This window comes from Protopterus annectens, chromosome 1.part2, assembly GCF_019279795.1.
Source record: "Protopterus annectens isolate FY-2018-M chromosome 1.part2, PAN1.0, whole genome shotgun sequence".
Lineage (NCBI taxonomy): Eukaryota > Metazoa > Chordata > Ceratodontiformes > Protopteridae > Protopterus > Protopterus annectens.
Window position 1 is genome coordinate 660,057,981 of NC_056727.1, and position 25,311 is coordinate 660,083,291.

The 25,311-nt window shown below is 38.7% G+C and overlaps 1 protein-coding gene across 1 annotated transcript in view; it reads right to left on the reverse strand.

Annotated features, from left to right (window-relative positions):
• Positions 1–25,311, reverse strand: part of LOC122790645 (solute carrier family 22 member 13-like) — a 367,537-nt gene that overhangs the window by 52,739 nt on the left and 289,487 nt on the right. The gene's annotated exons all lie outside the window — the stretch shown is intronic.

Genomic DNA, 25,311 nt, shown 5'->3' on the forward strand with positions numbered 1-25,311 from the left:
TCAATATCTTAATGATCAGTGTCCTAATGATCAATGTCCTAATGATCAGTGTCCTAATGACCAATGTCCTAATGATCAGTGTCCTAATGATCAATGTCCTAATAATCAATGCCCTTGTGTTCAAAGAAGGCGTTACCATGAGGAATAAATCCAGCACAGAATTGTTTACTTCTAAGCTTCCTAATATAGCTGAAGAAGGCCTTGTGATTGTTTTTGAATTGACTGCAACTGGTTCCAAAACTATTCTCGTATCATTCTAGTATGCCTACGGTTAATACCAGCTGATGCAGTATATAAGAAGTAAAATGATAATACATTGTACCACCTGATTAGCTTACTGATAATACCAGGATAGAATACTGTACGAAATATTAAGAGCATAAAAAATGAATTATTAGAATTTACAGCTTTATAAAGTATTACATGAGATTTGGCTATGACATTCTGTATTAATTTTTCAGATGCTCAGTAAGGTTTACCTGGCACAAGCTGCTGGTAGGAGGTCCATGCATGGGTCCCCTACAGAATTTCGAAGCTTAAAACTTTGAAATTCAAATGATCAAAGACCATATGATTGAAGTTTTAAAACTTTGAAACCCTGAACGGAGATTGGCATATAGTGCAGAATGGGAGATTTCCCTTTTCTTCTCTGTAGTGCAATCGCAGAGTTGGTATATTTAAGTAGCAGGAGTGTGGGGGTGCAGGGGGCTTGACCTCCTGCAAAAACATGTTTTGTGATGTGTTGACTGCTTTTTGGGGGGAGCTTTCTTAATTTCAAGACTCCAAGATCTCGATGTTCTGAATTCGATATTCTGAACCTCGGGATTTTGGTCTTTCTAAATTAAGAAGTGAATCCCCATGCATAGATTCACGATATGTTAGAGGGATTATGTGTCTCAACCAGGGTGTATTTATAGAGAGAAGAGTGGACATGTACCCCCTAAACCTCACAATATACTTCAGTTGTTCATTCCAATATTCAAAAGTTGGCATTCTGGCTTGCAAAGTTTTACTGGTGTTTGCTGCACTGAGAATGTAGCAAGCAGAGAGCACAGGTAAAGCAGTAGGATGAGACAGAAAAAAATCCCAGTACTGACAGTATATTGGTGCTGTCACATAGTCTGTATGAACATCTCTCAGCCAGCTATGGAAATATTAAAATGAACAAATGTCACATCTTTAGTCAACACATCACCAGTCATACCCATCTATATAGCATACATACAGGCAGTTCATACATTAGTGGGATTTAGGCTTTAGGGCAAAAATTTAATATTGTGGTGAGTTTTACCACAGTGTGTTGTATTATGCAAGCCAGAGGAGAGGTTTCTGGGGATGTTTCCTCTTTTCTCCACTGTGGGGCAGCCATGGAGTTGATATATATATATATATATATATATATATATATATATATATATATATATATATATATATATATATATATATATAATTTAGGTGGGTGTGAGGGGCTTCACCCCCGCATGGAGGTTGGAGGGACTTGTTCCCCTGCAGAAAAATATATATTTTTGTATTTTTATAATGTATTTGACTCACTGGTTTTAATATTTATTTTCTGAAAACTGCTGAGTTGAATGAGCGTGGTAAATCAATATATATTAATGTATGCCCTTCTCTTTCCAAACTACTCCCCCACAAAAGCATTAGCATTTTTTCAAACCCTATTGCTAAATACAGCTTAATTAAAATATTATAGTTTTCTATTTCTTTCTCCCTTCTTTTTCTTCTCCTTTACTTTACTTACCCAGAATGATACTCATCACCTGCCTAACCTCCCTGCTAATAATCCTCAGTGTTACCACAGCTTCAGCCCACCAAACATCCTCACACTGCTACACATCAGTAACATCCACCACCAACCTTCCTCAGAAACAAAAGTATTTCTCTAACATTTCACCTCAGCTATTTCACCATCCCCTCACTTATATCTCCAACACCAGTATAGCAACTACTGTATCTTTCAAACCACATCTTATACCCTTAACACCAACCCCCACTTCAAAATACAACTCACTGTACTCATATCTAACCTCGTTCTACTACAAAGTGGGGATGTGCACCCAAACCCAAGCCCAACCGCAAATGCAAACTAAAGCAAAAGGCTCTAAAAACCTAAATATTATAACTTTGAACTTAAGAAGTATATGCAACAAGATTACCCCTTTGCATGTCTGCACAGAACAGAACAAACCACATATACTAGCCCTAACAGAAACATGGCTAAACCCCAACATAAAAGATGCAGAAATAAACCCCCCAGCTATGTCATACATAGAATAGATAGACCAAAAATAAAGGTAGAGGGATAGCCCTTTTATGTCCTTCCCTACTTAACATTATACCCTATTCCAACAATATGCCCACCTTCTCCAAAGTCAAGATACTAATAACCTTTCAGAACCTCAATGATACAAAAATAATCTGTATAATTGTGGTTTATATTTCACCAAGAAACAATATACCTGTCCAAAAAGATATCTTATCTTGGGCATCACAAAACTTCAAACAAGAAGCAGTTATCCTAGGTGACGTTAGCACTGATTGGCATTCCATTACATCTGACTCACCCACCAATAGTATTAAACTATTTGTCTTCACACAACTGATCACAAGCCCAGCAAGGTATAACAAAGATTTCACTTGCTGTTTTACTTTGGACTGGATCCTTGTGTGTCACCCAACACATTTATCTACCTCAGGAACACTAGCTGTCTCACTTAGTGACCATCTTCCCACATATGCCATCAGAGCTAGTGCCTAGTACACAGTTTATAAAAACACACACACTAAATCAGTTAGAAGCAAAACTAAATTCATTCAACAAATATTTATGACTTACTCTATAAAACTGACTGGAAACCCCTAACACTTCAACTTTACCTTCCTCAAAATTATTGATACTCTAGCACCTCTACAAACATAAAGAGTTAAAAAAATACAACCCCATGGATAACCACTGAATGTATTAACCTAATAAAACAAAGAGATCAAGCCTGGAACAATTGGAAACAAAATAAAACAGAAAAAAAATCTTCTTTCTTTCAAAACACTCTGCAATAGTATAACTAAAGTAGTGGACAAAACAAAAAATTGGATATTCTCACCTCCAGCAACAACATAAATGTAACCCCACAAAATTCTGGCAGTCAGTATCAACTCTTCTCAAACTGGCACAGGCAAAGAACAATCTCCTTTTCCCAACACCCCCCAAGGCTCATATCTGAAGAATTTAATAAACACTTTATAAAATCAGTATCTGATCTACTGCCTACTACCACCAACACAAAATCCTCATGTACTTTCCAACTCTAATAACTCCTTACCATCAAGCTCAGACCCTATCATAAATAATACAAATAACCAAAACAAAGTTAACCTGACCTCATTCTCCTTTCAGCCTATATCCATTTCACAAATCAGCAAATTACTACTCAAACTAAAACCCTGCTCCACATCCACACATAATCTCCCACCATTATACCTAAAATTCGCTGCAGACTCAGTTGCCTATCCAATCATCATCCTCATAAGTAGATCACTGACTAAATGGACAGTTCCTACCATATGGAAACTATCACATATAGCCCCAACACATAAAGGAGAAACTCCATCAAAATATCCATATTATCTCCAATATCCAAAATTCTTGGAAGGTGTGTCCACTAACAGCTAGTGCAACACCTACTGCAGAACAATCTGCTTACTCAAACTCAACATGGCTTATGACCTGGACGCAGCACTTCTACAGCTTTATTATCCTTTACTGACATGATAAACAGGGCTAGATATGAAGGGAACCTTGTGCCAACAGTTTTCCTGGATCTCTTTAAAGTCTTTGACACAGTCTCATACCCCTTCATACCGTCTAACCTAGGTTGCTCCCTTACCACATACAGTGGTTTCAAAGCTACCTACATGACAAGAAGCAAGCCGTTAAATGGTCAAACTAACTTTCCTCCATCTCTATAACCCGACAGGAGTCCCTCAGGGTTCCATCCTAAGTCCCCTACTGTTTAATATCTTTACTAATAATTTACAAACCACTTCTTCCCCAGGAACATTGATTCAATATGCAGATGACCGCACCATAATTCGTACTTCTCACACTCTTCCAGGACTACTCACTAATACTCAAAAATCCTTTACCGCTATGGAATCTTGGCTAGCAGATGATCAACTTTTTCTAAATACCCCCAAAAAACAAACTTATGATCTTTCACCCCCCCAAAATATCACTCTTAGTTCTGACCAATTTAACATCCACTTGGCTGACAACACCATAGCTGAAAGAGTACAAGAAACAAAACTACCTGATGTAATTATCGATAACAAACTCACCTTTGATCTACATATCCAGCAAAACATAAAGAAAACACATAAAAAATAGGATTCTCTACATAAATAGGCAATTACTAACCACTTCAACCAAGATTACCCTTGCAAAAACATTTCTACTGCCATCCCTACTTTATGGCTCTAGCATACTCACCAACCTGAAAAACTCCACCAAAACAAAAATGGAGCTACACTATAACAAATTTGCAAAGTTCACCACTAACTCCAAATACCATGTACATCATTGTAAACCACCACGTGAACTAAACTGGCTTGAACTCCCTAACCAACTAACTTACATCAAACTATCCGCAATATATAACCTAATCTATAAACCCACTGCATGCCCTGCCCTAGACAAATTTAACAAACATTACGTTCCTAATACATCCCTCAGATATGAAGACAAAAATCTGACAGAAATCACCAAACCTTCAAAATAACTAGGGCAGTGCCTATACTTGTACTCTGTTTCTAAATTATGGAATTCTCTCCCCTCAACCATCAGATCTACCCAAAGTCTCCCTCTCTTTAAAGCCTCACTAAAAGTAAACCTAAATAAGCCATGGCTCTGCACATGTTTAACTCCAGGCTAACCCACATAAACACCTGTTACCTCTGCCCACCCACCCTCCATCTTCACCTCTCTCATCCTCCTCTATAATTACAAATCACTGTACTCTCCTCTCTACCACTCAGAACCCTCTCTATGCTTATAACTCACAACACTGTAATTCAGTTTCTCCTTTTCTTCTATAAACGGCCACTCTACAGCACCTAGAGTAAGCCTATTTTTCATACTTATTAGAGATTAAGTTGCTAATCACTATTTTCTCCTGTAATATATTGCTAATAAATTTTAATGTTTGTGAAACTTCACTAGAAATCTAATTGTTAAGACACAGTAATGTTGTTTAACTTGGTAATGTCTTAATCATCTCTCTAAGTAATTAGACATCTTAACTTTATTCCATTTGTAATGCATTATGTAATGCCTTAATAAGCACAGTGTTGTAAATATGCTATGTAATGCCTTAACACCATGTTGTAAATATCTAATCTATCTCTTTTGTGGAATTAAATGTCTAAATGTGCACCTTAATATTTAATTGTGGAGCTTTTCTCCCTGGGCCTCTACTGGAAAAGGGTACTGTTGACACAGGTGGACTATCCTGGTTAACTAACTAACTAACTAACTAACTAACTAACTAACTAACTAACTAACTAACTAACTAACTAACTAACTAACTAACTAACGCTAATCCTAACCCTGCCATTGCCCCTAACAGTAACCCTGTACCCGAGCTTAGAAAAAACTTTTCATAACACTACCACTATTCAGAGAAAGTATGTTTGAATGTGTGGTGGAGTTTTTGGTTAAAGAATTGTAAAAGGCCTTTTGTGATCTGTTTTCTTCTGACTTTTTCCTGCATGTTGATGTTCAAAATGCCAGCATAGATCACCTGTGTTTCTATGCTTGTGTGATTTGAAAAGTCAACATATACTCATATATGTGTAAATATATATATATATATATATATATATGTATATATATATATATATATATATATATATATATATGTATATGTGTGTGTGTGCATATTGTGCGCGTGAGTGTGTGTGTGTGTGTGTGTGTGTGTGTGTGTGTGTGTGTGTGTGTGTGTGTATATATATATATATATATATATATATATATATACACACACACACACACACACACACACACACACATACCTGGGACCGGTCAACTGATTGGGGAGGTCCACCCCAAAGTTACTGTTCTGCCTCTTAGCTTGCTAGCTTGCTACCCTGTGACACTCATCAGGGCAAACAATTTAGAAACTGGTGATAGTGATAAGATGCCCAATAAGCAGTGATTGCTGAATGATTATGCTGTGTTACAGATACATTTTTGTTTATGTTTTGCTTTTTGTCTAGTGCTAGGACTCATGTAGAATCCCTTCCATAATGGTGAAAGCCTGTGGTACACAGAACGGTTCCATTGTTAGCGGTACACTGGAGCAAGCATTATTTTATTTATTTGTTTTCATTTGCTTACTGTGTAAGTACATTGTTCTGTAGTTACTTTCCCGGCAGAAACTGGGCTATATAAGCAGGAGCATAACACATTTTATACTATATAAATTCAGACATAACAATAACTATATAAGCAAGAACAGAGCATGGTGTTTAGTATATAAAATCAGACATAATGACTATATAGGCAAGAACAGAACATGGTATTTACTATATAAAACTGGACATTATAATTAAACTGATGTAGAGCAATGAAACTAAGGCAGTCTACAGCAATGTAAGGACCAAAGTGCATAAGTCAACATAGGAACAAATAGCATGTAGGACAGAATACACTGGTAAAAATACAATGTGCTATAGACGCTAATGATGTGCAGTCAACAACAGTGGGGCAACTTCTGCAAATAGCATCAAAGAAGCAACTTGTTGGCATATTGGATGGCAAATATTAGAATGGCATAGTGATATAGAGACTGCAAAGTGCATGTTTTGTGTTTGTTGTAAAGCAGAACTTTAATGTTTCCTTCATAAGTTAATAAAGGCAGAATTTTTGCGTTTTCACAATGCTTTATTTACTGACACACCCCTACATGGAAAAAACATGATGAAATATATGCAGGATGACAAATGCTGCCTGTTATTTTGAATTAAGACTGGGTAAATGTAAGTGTGATGTTTTACTTGTTATAATGGTTTCCTGCAGATATAGGATACTACTTAATTCAGGTTATAACTTACTTTTTTGTGTCTGTAGACTACAATTTTAACAAATTATTTATTTGTTTTATATAATTTTTCTTTCTTTACCAGGATTGTCCCTTTAAGCCAAAGTTCCTTAAATCGGAAGAACAGGGAGAAAAGCTCTGTAGAACTGGATATTATGCAGTTAGGAAGTTAATTATTTACAAGAACTTTTGATACAATATGAATTGGGAGATTTTAAAGATTCCCTGCAGACAGCTCTGTCAGAGATACTGAGTGAGCAAATTGGTGTAACTAAGGAAATTATTTTTTTGAGCTATGCTACAGAATCGGAATTGTCCAGTCTAATCATGGTGGCTGCCCAAAAAGCAATTACTAGAAAATGGAAATCAAAGTTTAAACCGACTTTACTAAAAGTAGTGAAGATAGTAATAGAGTTAAAACAACTTGAACGGAGATCTTTAGAAAAGGGTAGGAGCAAATTACGTAGGAAAAAATGGGAACTGTGACTGTTGTTACTAACTTGATGATACGTTATTTGCACTGTCTTAAAGGAGTTGGAAGGGGTGGTTTTGACAGATTCTTCAATGTGCAGCAAACCCTGGCATGTTCTTTGTTCTGTAAGGTAGAATGATACAACCATGGCTGTAATTAGTTGCAGAGCTTCACTTACAGCCAATATACAAGCAGATCAACTGACCATACAACAAAAAAGGTCTAAAACTGGCGATTTGGAGAGAAAATGTGGTGGATAAATAATGGCAATAACTAGAGTTATAAACATATTTTATTTCAGGCAATGTATACTAATTTGCATTGTTTTATTTTGTCAACTTCTCAAGTTAATAGTATAAATATTTTAAAAAGTGTCTCTGGTTGTCCCTGAGTTTTCTGGATTTGACCGTAATTCTGGAGGCAAGAGGTTGAGAGCATTATTTCTGGTTGTTTATTATTTACTGACCATGAATGTACTAATCCACTGCCTAACTCCTCCCAAACAACTACCTTCTCTCCTCTGTCTCACTCTGCAGTTCATTGCATTCAGTATCTTTTCCTATTACTCCCAAAGAGTGTCACAACTTAAGTGGAAATACACTTCAAGCAAGCGACACCTGCCTCTTTGGTCGTTACAGAAATTCTTGTTCTTCCCATCTTTCTATGTCTGGACATACATTTTACACATTTTTAGTCTATTGCTGCTATTCTGCATTATTACCTTTATGCCATTGTTATGCCAGTTCTGTAACTGCTTCTCTTACCTTTGTTACAGATTTCCAGGCTGTGGTAAAATGGGTCCTCTGTGGATCAGTCTACTACCCCATTTAAAAAGCACAAATAAATAGAATACAAGCTAACAAACAAACTAACTGTGTTGTCTTTCGGCTTTTCCTGGTTAGGGGTCACCACAGTGGAACTCCGGTCTGCTAATGATTGGTAGTTGATTTTTATGTGCCGAGTTACCAGCCCTGACGCACAACCTTCAACGAAGGTATGCCCATTCACGCATGGCTCCACACAGAAGATGCTCTAGCTGAGAATCAAACTGGACAGCATCTTACTGTGAGGTGACAATGCTACCGCAGCACCACTACACATAAAAAGATATCTGTTTAGCAGACAACTGTGCAAAAAGTACTATATGAATGGAATTTATAGACCCTACAGTATCAGTAGCAAAACTCTCACTGCACGTATAAACCAGGCTGCTTTGTGCACTAAAATGTGATTCACTGTGCATTTTCTCAGTAGCATTACATCTAATTTGCATCACTAAGACTCACTTGAGTGAGAAGTTTAAAAAGTAACTCAGACAATGCCTACTATGTAAGGAAACAAAACATGTTTTAGGCAGACCAAATACATACACACACATGTATATGTGTGTATATATAGATATATGCATACATAGGAATATGTGTGGCTATATCTATCTACATATCTATATTTGGATCTACTTCAGTAGATCGAACTGGCATATAACTGAAAATTATAAACTCGAGACGTAAACATCGGAAATGAACTTCTATGAATTTTAACAATGCAGAAACTTTTAAACAAAGAAACAACTAATGCTCATGTCCAGAAATACTCAGAGGATTTGCATGGACATCGCTCTGAACTCAAAAACAAATCTATACATTATCACACAGCAGTAAAATAAAAAAAAATACCTTTTCCAATGTTTTTACATGGGGACAAGGCCCCATGTGGGGGGCGGGCTGTCCCCCCCCCCCGAAAATTATATATACCAACTCCGAGATTGCACTACAGTGGGGAAAAGGTTAAATTTCCCAGTTCTCACTGTATCGCGATCTCTATTCACAGTTATTAAGCATGAAAAATTTTTCTCTTACATATGTTAAAATGAACAAGGTGTCTTTCTGAGTTCAGCGCAATGCCCATTCAAATCCTCCTAGTACTTCCAGACATGCACATTAATTGTTTCATTGCTTAAAAGTTTCAACATTGTTAAAATACGTAGATGTCAATTTCTGATGTTTTTGTCTCGGCTTTATAACTTTCAGTTAAATGCCAGTTCTATCTACTGAAGTAGATTCCTGTATTTATATCTTTCTATCTATAAATATTTATCTCTTTCTCTCTCACTCTTTCTCTCTGAATATATATATATTTATTTATTTTTATTTATTTTTATTTGACATTTGTTAACTGGGTAAGTCTGACTGGGTAGAGGCCCTTTTTCAGCGGAGACCCAAGGCTACAACAAGCCTACAGACTCTTGCATCATCTGGGACAAGACTGTTAATCCCCAAAGAGCCCGTGGCCTGCTTCTCATTTTGGGATTGATGCTACTGTTTTGCTTATGGTGAGAGAAGAAGCAAAGGAGCATTGCATCCCAGCAGTGTGAAGCTGTGGTGAGAACAGCACTAGTAGTAGCTAGGCAGTAGCCATTCAGGTGAATATCCTCCTTTCATCATTCTTGACAAAGCATAATTCTTTCTTTTCAGTAAGTACTGTTTGATTAGCTGCTTTCTAACAACTTTCAAATACCTCCCTAAATACTTCATCTATAAATCATTTGAGTTGTCTTAAGTTACCCCTCAAGTGTTTGGCAGTGCCTGTATAGATGCAGACACCTTGAGTTGACATTTTCCTATAAAAGCACCCTTGAATTTCACCAATACCTAGCTGCACACAAGGCATCTGGTTTGCAGTGATGAACACTGTCCCCTGAGCTGTAAACCAGACACTCCTGACATTACTTTATATTCTCACTGTAGCCATCTACTTAATAACAATGGTTTGTTGCCATGGATATGAGCTTTCACACTATCTCTGTTATCAGCTTGGTGAATATGGGAATCTTGAGGTAATGTAGAAATCACATCATGTTTACCGACAACCAGCTAATTCTCAAACAAACTGATAAGGTATGTGAGAGATGTATTCGCACAATGTTACTGGAGGCAAAGCTCTCACATAAAAGCACTCTTAATGTCAATCAGGTTGTCAGTAGTACACACACTGCACTCATCACACACAGTTTAAAATAGGCACATAAACTCACATATGCTGAGGCACTTAAATGTAACCTTCCTAAACCCCAAAGACCTCCTAGACAAAGTACCCATAACAGATACCATCAGCAGTCCTGAATGTACTCTCAAGTCAACACCCACATCAACACATACAGCCACATGTCATGGAGGCTCTACTTCTAAGCCCATAAGGCAAGACAACACAATCCAACATTCTGGTAATTGGAAACATTGTGAGACACACTGATGTCCCTCTCATCAGGCTGAGTAAGGAGAAAGTCATGGTCAGTTGCTTATCAAGGGCCAGGATCCTCCACATTACACAAGCACTCAGGTCATTGGACCACAAGTACCAGTATGACCCAGTCATGGTCCATGTGGGTGTAAATGACCAGAGACATACCTCCCTGGACTATATGAAGAGAGACATCATGGAGCTCTTGGAATATGTGTTCCAGGCTGGTATGAGCCTAGCATTGAGCAGCATTTTACCTTCTCCATGGATGATGCCACAATATGAACAGTAGACGACTGAATTTAAAAATTGACTTTGTTTCTAAGGGGATGCAATATTTATCAGCAGGAAAGAGATGATCAACAGACCATGCTGCTTTACCAGGGATGGTCTGAACTTCTCCCCTCCAGGCTTTCGAATATTAGCTAAAACATTGCCCTCCCCCATAGTGCCTTTTTAGGCAATGCCAGACTGAAAGAACTTTCGAAATAGCAAATCAAAACCAAGAAAATCTAAAGGTGTTACTGCTCAATGCAAGGAGTCTAAACAAAAAACTTGACTCCCTACAAGCTCTCCTCACCCTAGAGAATGCTGATGTCTGTCTAGACATGGTTTCAAGCTGTGGAAAATATTCCAGTAGTGCAAGGCTATAATGCCTTCCATACATTTACACCAGCTACTGCAAAAACAGGGACTGAAGGTGGAGGCGTCTCAATTTACAAAAAAAAAATATATATATCTCAAGGCTGGTCAAACATGACAATACACTTCTCCACATTCAAATCACAATAAGTAAACTTCTATATCACTTCCTTGTAAGTTATAGGTCCTCTTCTATGACCAAAGAAACCCATAACACATATTTATTGGCAACACCATCCAAATCAATAACATATTCATGGGCAACTCTAATTACCCCACTGTTAACTGAGAATCATATAAGACACCAAATGTGCAGGTACAGATATGCCCGAATTTTGTAAATACAGACTACCTGGACCAGATTGTCAATACACTGACCAGGGGTGCAAACATTCTGGATCTGGTCCTCACTAATATAGAAGAGTTCTACATGCCCCCTAGTATAATGTTTTGTCTGGTAAGGTCAGGCCACAAAATTGAGTCCTTTGAAGAAAAATTAAAACCAGGAACCCCAGCTAAGCCTGGAATGTTCAGAAACTACTCCAAGGTTTACTTCCTACTATTAAGGGATAACTTGGCAAAATTCCAAGACCCCATAAATCCTGAGAACACTTCTATCTATGCAGAACTGTTCACGGAGACCCTATACAAGCATGTTAATAGATGCAGAGTGGCAACTGTACCCACGAGGAAGAAGTACAGAGCTAACTAATTTAACAAGCCACGCTGGTGAAATCACAACATCATTAGAAGGAAGAAAATCAAGGAAAAACTAGGAGGTGCATCACCTAAGAGGATAAAAACACACTCATTAAACTAAACAAACAACTCGGAAAAATGAAGTCTACCAATGCCAATTATTTTTTTACAAAAAACATCTTTATTAAATTATCATGTGTGACACAGACAATCCTACATCTATTCAAACAAAAACAAACCACAGTGGCACAATCTCAGCTGCAAACATACTACCTTACAAGCATGCCACACAATTGTAGCTGCAGACATTATACATCATTCTTAATCTAGCCAGTTAATGTCAGTCAACCATTGCACAGCTCATTCAGATCCTGCCTTCCCTTAAACATCATTTCTCCCCTGCATGTAGTGGTCCCACACTTCCCATTCCTTTCCATGCAATGTACTCCCACCCTTCTCCAAAGATCCCAACCCCAGTTGTCCCATCCCTGCTACTATCTTTACATATCTTTTCTTTGCCAGTGGTTCAAAATATAATGCAAACAACAAAGGGGAGACAGGACACCCCTACCTAGTTCCTTTGTTCAAGCAGAGATTATCAGAGAGGACCCCACCCACTTTAATTTTAGCCTCCGATCCCTCATATGTCTTCCTAATCAACTTTATAATTTTTCAGGGAATGCAAATGCTTCCATTGCTCTGCTCATAATGTCCCAGCTCACTTTGTCAAATGCTTTGTCTGCATCAAGACCTACCAACAACAGTGGTATTTTCTTACATTCTGCTTCCCTCTGGATCATCACTGTTCTGTTAATGTTGTCAAATGTTTGCCTCACCTCTACAAAACCACATCGATCCATATCTATCAATTTTGCCTTAACTTTTGCCATTCTTTTTGCTGTTATAGACATAAACAATTTATAATCATGATTTAGTATCGAAATGGGCCTGTATGATGCTGGATCTGATAGATCTTTAAGCCTTTTAGGTATTACAGCTGCCACCACTTTCTTCCAGGATGTTGGTACTTCTCTTCCTCTTAAAATACTGCTAAAGAAAACCTTCCAGATCTTTATCTATTTTTTCCCTCCTAGCTTCCAAACCTCAACAGGAATACCATCTATTCCTAGGGACTTTCCTGTAGATTGGTTATACATCACCATTTTTATCTCATCTCCTACTATCCTAACTGTTAGTAATTGAGCCTCCTCTACCTCTAGCCTTTGCATATTTAATTCTTCCATAAACATTTCCATTTTCACCTTTTATTGATTTCCATATTTCTCTGCTTTATACAGACTTTCATAGACTTTTCAAAGTATTTCCAATACTTATACAGGATCCCTTGTTATCTTCATTATCATAGGTTTCCTAAGGTTGGTGACATCCCTTTCTATTTTCTATTGCCTGAGTCGTTGTGTTAAAAGTTTTTGTGCTCTAGGGTTATTATCAAAAAATGGTTGCTTAACAGCAATCTTTTTAAACTAATGCATATTATTGAGGTAATCCTTATTTTCTGTTTTGTATTCCACAGTTGCTCCTCTTCTTCTGTGAGATTCCACCTATTTTGCAATATTTCAACACTTGTCAGTCCCTCTAAGTAATTCTTGTTACTTCTTAAATTTTTTTAAACTTACATTTTTTCCCACTCCCTAGCTATATTTTCAGAAGAAGTTTCTATCTTCTCTAATAGCTTCTGAAGAATTTCCGCTACCCATTCCTTAAATTCTTCTCTTTTCAACAGATAGGTGGGCAAGCGTCATTGTCTCATTTTTATTTCATTACCCTGTTTTTATTTTAATTATTATTGGTGCATTATCTGAAATAGTTATTGGGTGTGTATCAAGACCTTCAATTAAATGCACATGTTCCTGTGAAATGTATATTCTGTCTAGTGTAGCACAGTTTTTGTATCTTGGAGAATAGTATGTAAATTCACTCCGAACTCCTAGTACTGAATTCACATTTTCCATGCCGAATGTTTTCATAAATTTCTTTAAAAATATACCCTCCTTTGTTATATTTTTCCTTCTCGGCCCCCAGACACATCTTCACTGTTGCAAATCAAATTCCAGTGCCTACTTATAAGTAATATTCTTTGCTGAAAACTGATTATTTCTCCCAGAATTTAGGTGGAATATAAATACATGCTGGTGTAATCCTCCTCCATTGCCAGTAGCCCCTTAATACTAAAAATTATCCATTACTGTCTTTTAAACTTTCTTCTATCACTACTGGAGCTCATGTTGCAATTAATATAATGACTCCTTTCTTCATTTGCCCCAGATATTCTGCTGAATAGCCATCTTGAAAACCTTTCTTAATCAAATTCACATGCTCCTATATTTTCAAGTGTGTGTCCTGGAGCATAGCTACTTGCACTCTACAGTTTTTAATATAATTCATTACTCTTTTCTTTTTTGTAACATTTAAACACATTATAGAAAAGATAATGTACTTGAAGGATTATACTTCCCACCACTTATGTATAAAAGCCTTTTGTTAAATGTATGGTTCTAGCTAGTATTTAATGCATACACCATTTGGCAGGTAAATTTTTTATACAATAGTTTCTTGTCATCTCCATTTGAGCCTATGTCACATCTTGCAGAATTTTTTGTTTTATTGAAAACCCTCAAACAAAAATACACCCCCCAATACCCCTGTGAAACCTAATAACTTAATAATGACACACAAAACTATGTATATAATAAGAACAAACGTCCTAAATGATAGCCACACCCACAGGCTAGAGACACTCAAAAAGAAAAGTAATTCATGCTAAGACACATGATACAGCCTATGCTTGTAGCAAATGCTATCAACTTTCTGTCTTATCTTTATAGCCCTCCCAGCTAAGAAAATACTTGAATGCTTTTAGTAAACATTTACTCCAAGCCATTTCTCTTTATCAGATTGTCTTCTGTTGACATGTAAACCAGACATAAACTGCTAATGATACCTTGTTTACCAGAAAAAAAGCCTTGTAACATTCAATATTCTTTTCCATTTACAAGTTTTGCAATATACTTGCAGCTAGATAACTCTCAGGGTAACCCAATCATTTGCCTATTCATCATGCATGAGAAAAAGCACACTAATCTTTAGTTTGCCATGTTCTCTGAACCAGACCCTCACTTTCTCCTTTTTTCTCACATTACAGTGCCTAATTTTCTTAAAACTGAACAGGTAAAAAAGAGAAGAAGGGAGAAAAAGAAAAAAACAAAAGCACATGTTTATATTACTATCCCCATTACATTAAAAAAAAGAACCGATAAAGCTTTATTTTATAGTTTGCTAAGAAATCATGCAACATTTAAACATTACCATTAAGAGAAAAAAAAATGTTTTACTTAGTTAACTTTCTCCCTTTTCCTTCCTTCTCCAAAGTAGTTCTCTGAAGCTTAATGACATAATGTAGGGCACATGCTTTAGAGTCCTCTACAAATTTAGCAAAGTCCACAAAAATCCAATATTTCCAAATCTTCTTGTTATGCTATGATTCACAAATATAATTATTGCTTTGTAATCCCACATTTGTTTGTTTGCAGGTAACTGATTTTATTCTCCAAACAATAGCATGAATCAGGGTATAAGCTTTAAAGTTCCCCACAAGTTTAACAAAGCTCAAGGAAGTTCAATATTTTCAGATTTTTCTGTTCTGTCATGTTTTACAAGTATAATTATTGCTGTAACATCCCAGAGTTGTTGATTTCCAAGTTACTAGCTTTAATTCTGTTCATCTCCATCTCCTAAATCCTGTCTCTTTTTCATTTCCAACATATTCCAGATTCTTCTAGTCAATTCTTATGTTTTCTTCCTTGTCTTAGGCAATTAAAACAGTGGAAAATATTTCATGGGCGCAGTCTCTCTGTAGTCCTTAGCATCAGGAGAAAATGAAGCACAGCATCCTTCTGATTCACAGCTGTTGGACAAACATTTGTATTTACTCCTTGTACTTTTACAATTTGAAGGTGGCTGGGTACAGCAGTTTGAATCTTAAGCCTGCTTTTTGAAATTCCCTAAATAATGGAATATATTTACTCCTCCTCTGCCTGGTGTACACTGAGTAATCATTCCCCACAAACACTCTACTATCTCCCACTTTTAGTACTTTATCTTTCTACAACAGTTTTGTCAAAATCAGCTCCTTCTGTCGATAAGACTGCATTTTTACTATTAAAGGTCTAGGTTGTTTTTTAGTAACTAGATTTGGTGCAAACACATGATGTGCTCTTTCAATTAACAGTTCCTGTTGTGAATACCAGTCCAGTTGCTTATTTGTCTTCTTTCATAACATTAATACAGTCTGTTCCTTCCAACTTCTCTGGTACAGCATAAAATCTCAGGTTTTCCCTGTGTGCTCTGTCTTTTAATTGTATTTTTTTAAAACATCCCTTCTTGTGCAGTCTCATATTCAGACAACTTTTTCTTCATTTCAACCTCTGAGTTTTGCAGTTCTGTCATCTTATCAGAATATCTGTTTAAAGCTTCTACCATTTTGTCCAGCTTTTTATTGTTTGTGTTCGTATACTCCTTCAGTGTTTTGTATATTTTAACTGGGTCTGTGTGCAGCTGCTTTATACTCTCCTCTAGCTTACTGGAAGTCATGTCTGGAACGTCTACTGCTCCTTGCTGAATGACTGTAGTACTCTTCTCAGTCTGTGCTTCTTTCTCACCTTTTGTATCTGATTTTCTTCCAGATCCTTTATATTTCTTTTTTCCTGGCATCCTGGCAGTGCACTTACTAGCCAGTTACTGAAATTTACCCAAAATCTACTGGCCTTCTTTGGTAGGTTTCTGTTTTCAGACTGGGAGAGTCAGAATTAAGCTGTTGCTCAATGTGCACTTATCTTGCAATCCCAATACCAATGCCAAATTTGAGGTAAATTTGGCCTCCCAGGCCTAAGAAAGCCATAAGGCATTCTTTAGGTATGTCACAATCTCAAAGGCAATACACAATTGTGTGCGGAGCTCATTGTTAATGGAGACACTTATACTGAGCCAGAAGATGTATCAGACCTATTGCCTATCAAATTCAGCTCCAACTTTACCCCTCTCTTTCCCTCAAGCTTCCCACAAGGAAATACTATCAAGTATAATCCTCCTACTATCACTAAGGAACAGGCCCTCAATGCACTCTCTAAGGCCAAGAACACTGCATCAAAGGGCCCAGACTATATCCCAGGATGCCTTCTAAATAGCAAAAAACATGACCTATCAGGCCTTTTGTAATCACCATTTAACTGTAGCCTCCAAACAGGTTTCATGCTGCACAAATGGAGAACAGCAACAGTCATCCCTCTGCATAAAGGTGGGCCATTTACAGACCCATACGTCTCACTAGTCTCATATGCAAAGTCACGAAAATAATTATCATAGAAATGATCAGTAATGACAGAGGAAATCTCCAGACACTGGACCCAACCCTATGTGGTTTCATCAAGAGCAGGTCATGCCTACTCAGCCTGGTGGGATTCTTTGAGAAGGTCACCAAAACAATGGATTAGGGAAAAATGGTTCACACTGCCTACCTTGACCTGCTTAAGGAATTTGTCACAATACCCCACTTGGGCATTGCTGACAAGCTCAGGAGGTTAAGAATAAAACCTTATGTCATCCAGTGGATAACCAGCTTGCTCACAGGCAAAACCCAGGAAATTAGAATTGGGGAGTCCACCTCTACAAAGAGGCCAATCACAAGTGGAGTCCCTCAGGGATAGGCTCTGGGACAGCTTGTTTTTGGCATTTACTTCTCTGAAGTCAAGACCAATGTCAATTGCCTCTGGCTGACTAAATTAGCTGATGATTGCAAATTAGGAGCTAGTAAGTAACATGTCCCATGCAGACTGCCTTAAGACCCTATCCCTGTATTCTGTCTCCTACAGGCTGTTGAGGGGAGATCTATGCCTGGAATACAAGGCATTGTCAGACCCCACCCTGACGGATTTCCTGCATATCCACAAACAAACAACACAGAATTACCCATTCTAAAGATTTATATCTTGCCTGCAATATGAATAGGACCTGCTGGACAAACAGGTATGTATCCCAGAGACTACCCCTTTTCAATTCTAGTGTATCTTGGACAATTGGATTGGGAGCAGGAAATTCACCTATGGTTTTGCACCAATGTCTCTAATAGACACAGGCAGCCTGTAAATGGTTCGTATCCCAGGCTCCTGCCTGTAAATGTTTTACCTTCTAAGCCCCTGCTTACAATTATCAACGATACCAGAACATGTCAGAGATTTGGTATGTATGGCTGGGCTTAAAAAGGCCCTTGTGGTCATTAGCCTAGTACACACCTATGAACCTAAGAACCTACACACACACACGCACACACGCACACACGCACACACACACACACACACACACACACACACACACACACACACACACACACACACACACACACACACACACATATATATACACATAGCATATATACTCAGAAACAACCTGCAAAATATAGCTACCCCAGTGATTATCAAATAGGAGAGGCTGAGTACAGTAGAGCCACTACAGTTTGCAGTTGTGCTATGTTCTGCCTTCAGTATCAGATAATGGAGACCAGATACACACACACACACACACACACACACACACAACACAGACACGTGCATGCACACACACACACACACACACACACACACACACATATATATATATATATATATATATATGTACACACACACACACACACACACACACACACACACACACACACACACATATATATATATATATATATACACACACACACACACACACACACACACACACACACACACACACACACACACACATACACACACACACACACACACACACACGCACACACACACACACACATGCGCACGTGCACGCTTGCACACACACACACACACACACACACATATATATATATATATATATATATATATATATAGATATACGCACACATACAAATATACACACACACACACACACACACACACACACACACACACACACACACACACACACACAATTCCACAGAACTGTGTAAAAATTTGTGAAACAGATAGAAGACTTTTTAAAGGAAGGGTATTAGACAATGAATGAAGATGGAATCGTTTACAAAGGAAAGCAGTTCCACAGATAATATTTTTATTTTGACACTGCAGAATGGGAGCACAAATCCTTTCCTCAAAAGTAGCAATATTTAATAACAATGCAATATTTCTGTCAACCAGTGAAGCCCACTGGGCACCCGCTCACTTTTCAAGGGCAAGATCTACTGAAGTGAATTGCTAAAAGATGCACAGAAGCCAAATTGAATCTCTAAGAATCAAACCCATGATTGTTGTATGGTCTATGTCCAGTAGCATGTAGTCTTAAATCTCTGCATCAGGTCTGCCAGCACCATGGTATAGAGGGATAAAGGCCTGATTACTTCCTAAGGGATCAGAGATTGGTTAGTAGCTCAAAATCTGAAGTGCAGGCAGGGAACGGGGGGTGTGCCCATCATGGGGGAAGAGCACACACCATGGAGGTGACACCTGGCAGATGCTGGGGATGTATGGGGGGGTATCCTAAGGGAAATCACCATGGAGCTGGGACACTATGCTGCATGCCCTAATTGCACATTCTTTCCTGGATGTTAATGGGTGTAGACAGGGAGGGACAGTAGGGCCTAAACAGAAAACAGTCCTCAGTAGCAGTATGATTTTACACCAGGAGTTTCAATCACGTTACCAGACCAGATGAGGATGAAGAGCAAGTCTGGGGTAGGTAAGTATTGCCCGGTATATCCACTGGATGATAAGTGGCCCTGGTGGCAGCTGATGGTTAGCTGCAAGGAGCAAAAAATAAATAAATAAATAAAATAAAAAAACCTGAAAAACAACTCTGCATCAAACTGACATGGAAATGCATCTGACTAACTATTCCATCAAGCAGGGGAATAATGTTGAGAGGAGTAAGCACATTTAGAGACAAACTCAGAGTGTGGCAGCTGTGTGTTAATACAAGAACAAGCTCACGCATTAATCTGAGCTACATAAATGCATGGACATAGCACAGAGTGACATTCTACTCTTGCAGTTATCCAGGAAGCAGACATGAAGTAAGCATATCACTGCTTAAAACAGTAGAAAAAAATCTAAGTTGTGGGGTACACTGAAAAATGTTGCTCACCATCATAAAGGCACTGAGGTCCCATCTGGCACACCTTTCCTCTTTCACACTTTAGTCTGCACTTAGATATATATATATATATATATCTATATATATATATATATATATATATATATATATATATATATATATATATATATATATATACATACACACACACACATGCAGAAGATGGCAATATATATATATATATATATATATATATATATATATATATATATATATATATATATACATACACACACACATGCTGAAGATGGCATTTTTGGCCACACTTATTCCCTGTAATAGGTGGTTTAGCATAATACTTTCTTCCATGAAGGTTTAAATGTAACAATGCTTTGGTGTGCTTACGCTCTTAGGCTTTCAGCGTGCTTATGTTTGTTAACTTGCATTACAGACTGCACTGCCTATTGTCTCCGATAAAACACGTTGTTTAAATAAGCACAGCACGGGATGTAACAGTTCATAGGTTCATAGGTTCATACTAGGCTATCTGCCCAAGGGCATTTATAAGCCTAGCCCATAGTTATTTGGCTTTTGCCACCCCTCTAGTTTGAATGAAACTATGCCTATTATTTTGCTGTGCCTCTGTCAAGCAGTGACACTGAAGTAATCCCTGGGGTATATCTGCGATCCCCCATCCATTGGTCAAGATTCCTCTTGAACAAGGCCAGCGAGGTGCTCTGCCTCACATGTACCGGGATTTTGTTCCACAGCATAGGGAGTCTCTGGGTGATGAATCTGTCCCTCCAGCACGTTCTATTAATAACCGTGTCAAGGTTTAAGTCTCCCGCCCTTGTGGTTCTGAGGGATCTAGATTTTTTGAGGTGAAGCATATTCATCAAATCAGGGTTTGACATGGCCTTATATGTCAGGCACAGGTCACCTCTGAGCAAGCTGTATGAGACTGAATAGAGCTGGAGTTCTTTCAGTCGGGCAGCATAAGACATATTTTTGAGACCCTTTATCCTTTTGGTGAGGAACTTTTGGGGCCTTTCCAGCTGCTGCAGGTGTCGGGTCAGATACATTCCGAATGGGGCATTGTACTCAATCATAGGTCTAATGAGTGATGAGTACAGGGGGGCGATGACCTCCCTTGATCTAGATGTGAATCCCTTCATGATCAGGTGGGCAATGTAGAAGGTTTTCCTAACCACTTTAGCAACATGAGTGTCAAGCGAAGGCTACTGTCAACCTGGGTCCCCAGATCCCTGATGACTTCTTCTGTGCTCAGTGGATTGCCACCTATATGGTAGCTAGGGTAACCTTGTTTTTCCCGAAAGGTATGACTATGCATTTCTTGGCATTTAACTTTAGGCCATGGCTCTGGCACCAGTTATCCGTTTCTGTGAGGCCCTTCTGAAGGATATCTGTGTCAGATGTGTTTTCGACTATGGCGCCCAGTTTGCAGTCATCTGCAAACTTTGTCAGCCATAACCCTCCTGTGTTTGCTTGTACTTCAGAAAAGTAGATGCCGAACAAGAGTGGACCCAGGACTGAGCCCTGTGGGACACCACTTGTGACAGGCTTTGAGTCTGACATGGCTCCAGCAACTCTGACCCTGTGGGTTCTGTCACTAAGCCAGTTTGCAACCCATCTTGTGATGTATGGGTTTACATTCAAGCTGATGAGTTTTTCGATGATACCTGAGTGGGGTATTGTGTCGAAGGCCTTTGCCAGGTCAAGGTAAGCTGTATGGACTGCCTTTCCCTCATCAATGGCCTTGGTGACTGTCTCGAAAAAGTCAACCAAGTTTAAAAGGCATGATCTGCCTTTGACAAAGCCAAACTGGGTTGGATCCAAAGTCTGCAAGTTCCCATGTCTTTATTTATGAGTTCCATTATGATCCTCTCCATGGCTTTGCAGATAAGGCTTGTCAAGCTAATGGGACGGTAATTTCCAGGGTCGGTGGAGGCACCACCCTTGTGAAGTGGGACCACAGTCGCGTGCGCCACTCCTTGGGTACGTATCCTGAGGTGAGGCTAAGATTAAACAGCTGTCCTAACTGCGGGTTTAATTCCTCATTGAGTTCGTGGAGCACACAGCCGGGGACACCATCTGGTCCCATGGATGCTGTGTTTTTTGCTTTGGAGAGAGCAGTTCTCACCTGGGCGTTGGAGATGTTTGGGGGGCTACAATCCTCTGGTATAGATATCTCTCCTTTTGGGGGAGGGAAGAAGTTTGCACTGAACCTGTCAGCCAGTATGTTGGCAATGTGTGTAGGTTCAGTAATCTTCACATCATTTTGAACTAATTCTGAGCAGGTTGCTGGTTTGTAACAGTGTAATGTATTAGACATAACTCATACTGTCTTTATATTTAAGCATATTACTCCTGCTCTGCCTGATTTAAGGCCAGTAACAATTGATGTAAGGGTTGCAACAGCTGAATGTTTCTTACCAAACTCGTACTGTGTTTAAATTTAAGAATATTACTTTTGCTCTGCTTGTTCTAAGGCTAAAATTTATTTGTCTGTTATAATGTATCCCTGACTTACTTTTATCTACTCAAGGTTTTTGTCCAAAGTTTTTCCCTTTTCCTTCCCTTATCAGTATTTAGTCACTCGTTCGCTCTGAAGTTCAGCCAAAACAAAAGGAAAAATATAACTAACAAGTTGCTGCATGTGCTTGGCAAGGTACATGCGAAGGGGGTATTGTACTCGATAATGGGTCTGATAAGGGAGGAGTCACCACACACACACACACACACATACACACACACACATACATGTATATATATTTATATATATATATATATATATATATATATATATATATATATATATATATATATATGTATAGATCCCTATTAGAGGACTGAACACTCAAGTGAGTGAACCACACAACATCAAGCTGGGAAGACTGAAAACCCAGAAGATGAAATGAGACAGAAAACAAACAACACTGTGCTGTGATCCCACACATTAGAAGCCCCATCTCTTTCGAGTTTTCAGGTTTTTGATCTTCCTGGCTTATTCCCAGTAACAGAGACCTTTAAATTTATAGATACATATATATATATATATATATATATATATATATATATATATATATATATATATATATATATATATATATATAGGTTCACTTTATAACATCAAAATACTGAAATGTCGAATTTCAGTATCTCGAAGCTATAAAGTCGAATGTTAAAAATAGTGAACGTTCATAATCGTGAATTTGACGTATGTCGAAAATATGTCGAATTTGCGGTTATGAAGTTGCGCTATGTAATGTCCGGGTTTGTGTTTTATTGGTGCGCAGTGCCATGTTTGGGTGTAGGTGTTATGTCAGGTAAGTGAGTGTTTTGTAAGGGTTTTGAGTGGGAGTTAGAGTGTGTGTGAGGGATTGGAGAATGTGCGTGTGTGAGTGAGCTTTTGTGTTGTGTTTGTGCGATCTCGGAGTTAGTATATATAAGTAGGGGGTGTGTGGGGGGCGCAGTGAGTTGTGTATGTGTGTTGTTTTTTTGTTTATGTTGTGATGTGGGTGTTGTGTTGTATGTTTAGTGTAGTGTGTGTGGTGTTTTCGGTTATGTGGTTTCGCGGTTTTTGTTTGTCAGTGTTTTGTGGATTCGGTTTTATAGTCTCATAGGTTCATAGGTTCATATTAGGCTATCTGCCCTGGGGCAATTATAAGCCTAGCCCGATTCTGTATGGCTTACGCTACCCCTTGATTTGAGTATACTGTGCCCTTTTTAAGGTTTGGTTTACTGTGCCTCTGTCTAATAGTGATACAGGAGTAATCCCTGGGACAAACCTACGATCCACCATCCACCTATCGAGATTCTTCTTGAAGAGATTCAGTGAGGTGCTCTGCCTCACATGAACTGGAATTCTATTCCAGAGTGAAGGGAGCCTCTGGGTTATGAACCTGTCCCTCCAGCAAGTTCTATTTATTTCTGTGCTGAGGTTCAAGTCCCTCGAGCGTGTGGCTCTAAGGGATTTAGATTTACTGAGGTGGGGCATGTCCACTAATTCTGGATTTGACATAGCTTTGTATGTCAGGCATAGATTGCCTCGAAGTAGGCGGTATGCAACCGAGTAGAGCTGGAGTTTTTTTAACCGAGCAGCATATGGCATCTGTTTGAGACCCTTGATCCTCTTGGTGAGATACTTTTGGGGTCTTTCTAATTGCTGCAGGTGTCGGGTAAGGTACATCCCAAAAGGGGCATTGTATTCTATGATGGGTCTGATGAGGGATGAATAAAGGGGCAGGATTACCTCTCTTGATCTAGATGTGAAACCCTTCGTGATGAGGTGGGCAATGTACAAGGTCTTTCTAACCACTTTGGCAATGTGGTTTTCAAAGGAGAGATTGCTATCAACTTGGGTCCCCAGGTCCCTAATAAATTTCTCTGTACTTAATGGGCTTCCGCCTATGTGGTAATTTGTGGGCACATTGTTTTTGCCAAAGGGTATGACTATACATTTTTTGGCATTTAGCTTTAAACCATAGTGCTGGCACCAGTTATCTGTCTCTGTGAGACCTTTTTGAAGGATGTTTGTGTCAGCTGGAGAGTTGATTATGGCACCCAGTTTGCAGTCGTCTGTGAACTTGGTGAGCCATAGTCCTCCCATGTTTGCCTGTAACTCAGAAAAGTATATACCGAACTAGAGTGGTCCCAGGACAGAACCCTGTGGGATGCCACTTGTGACCGGTTTCGAGTCTGACATGGCTCCAGCAACTCTCACTCTGTGGGTTCTGTCTTTGAGCCAGTTTGTGACCCATCTTGTGACATAGGGGTTTATATTTAAGCTGGATAGCTTATCTATGATGCCTGAGTGGGGTAATGTGTCAAATGCCTTTGCAAGGTCCAGATAGGCTGTGTGGACTACCTTCCCTTCATCTATGGCTTTGGTGACTGTTTCGCAGACGTCAACCAGGTTCAAAAGGCAGGATCTGCCCTTGACAAAGCCGAAATGGGTAGGATCTAGTGTCTGTAGGTCCCCAATGTCTTTGTTTATGAGCTCCATGATGATCC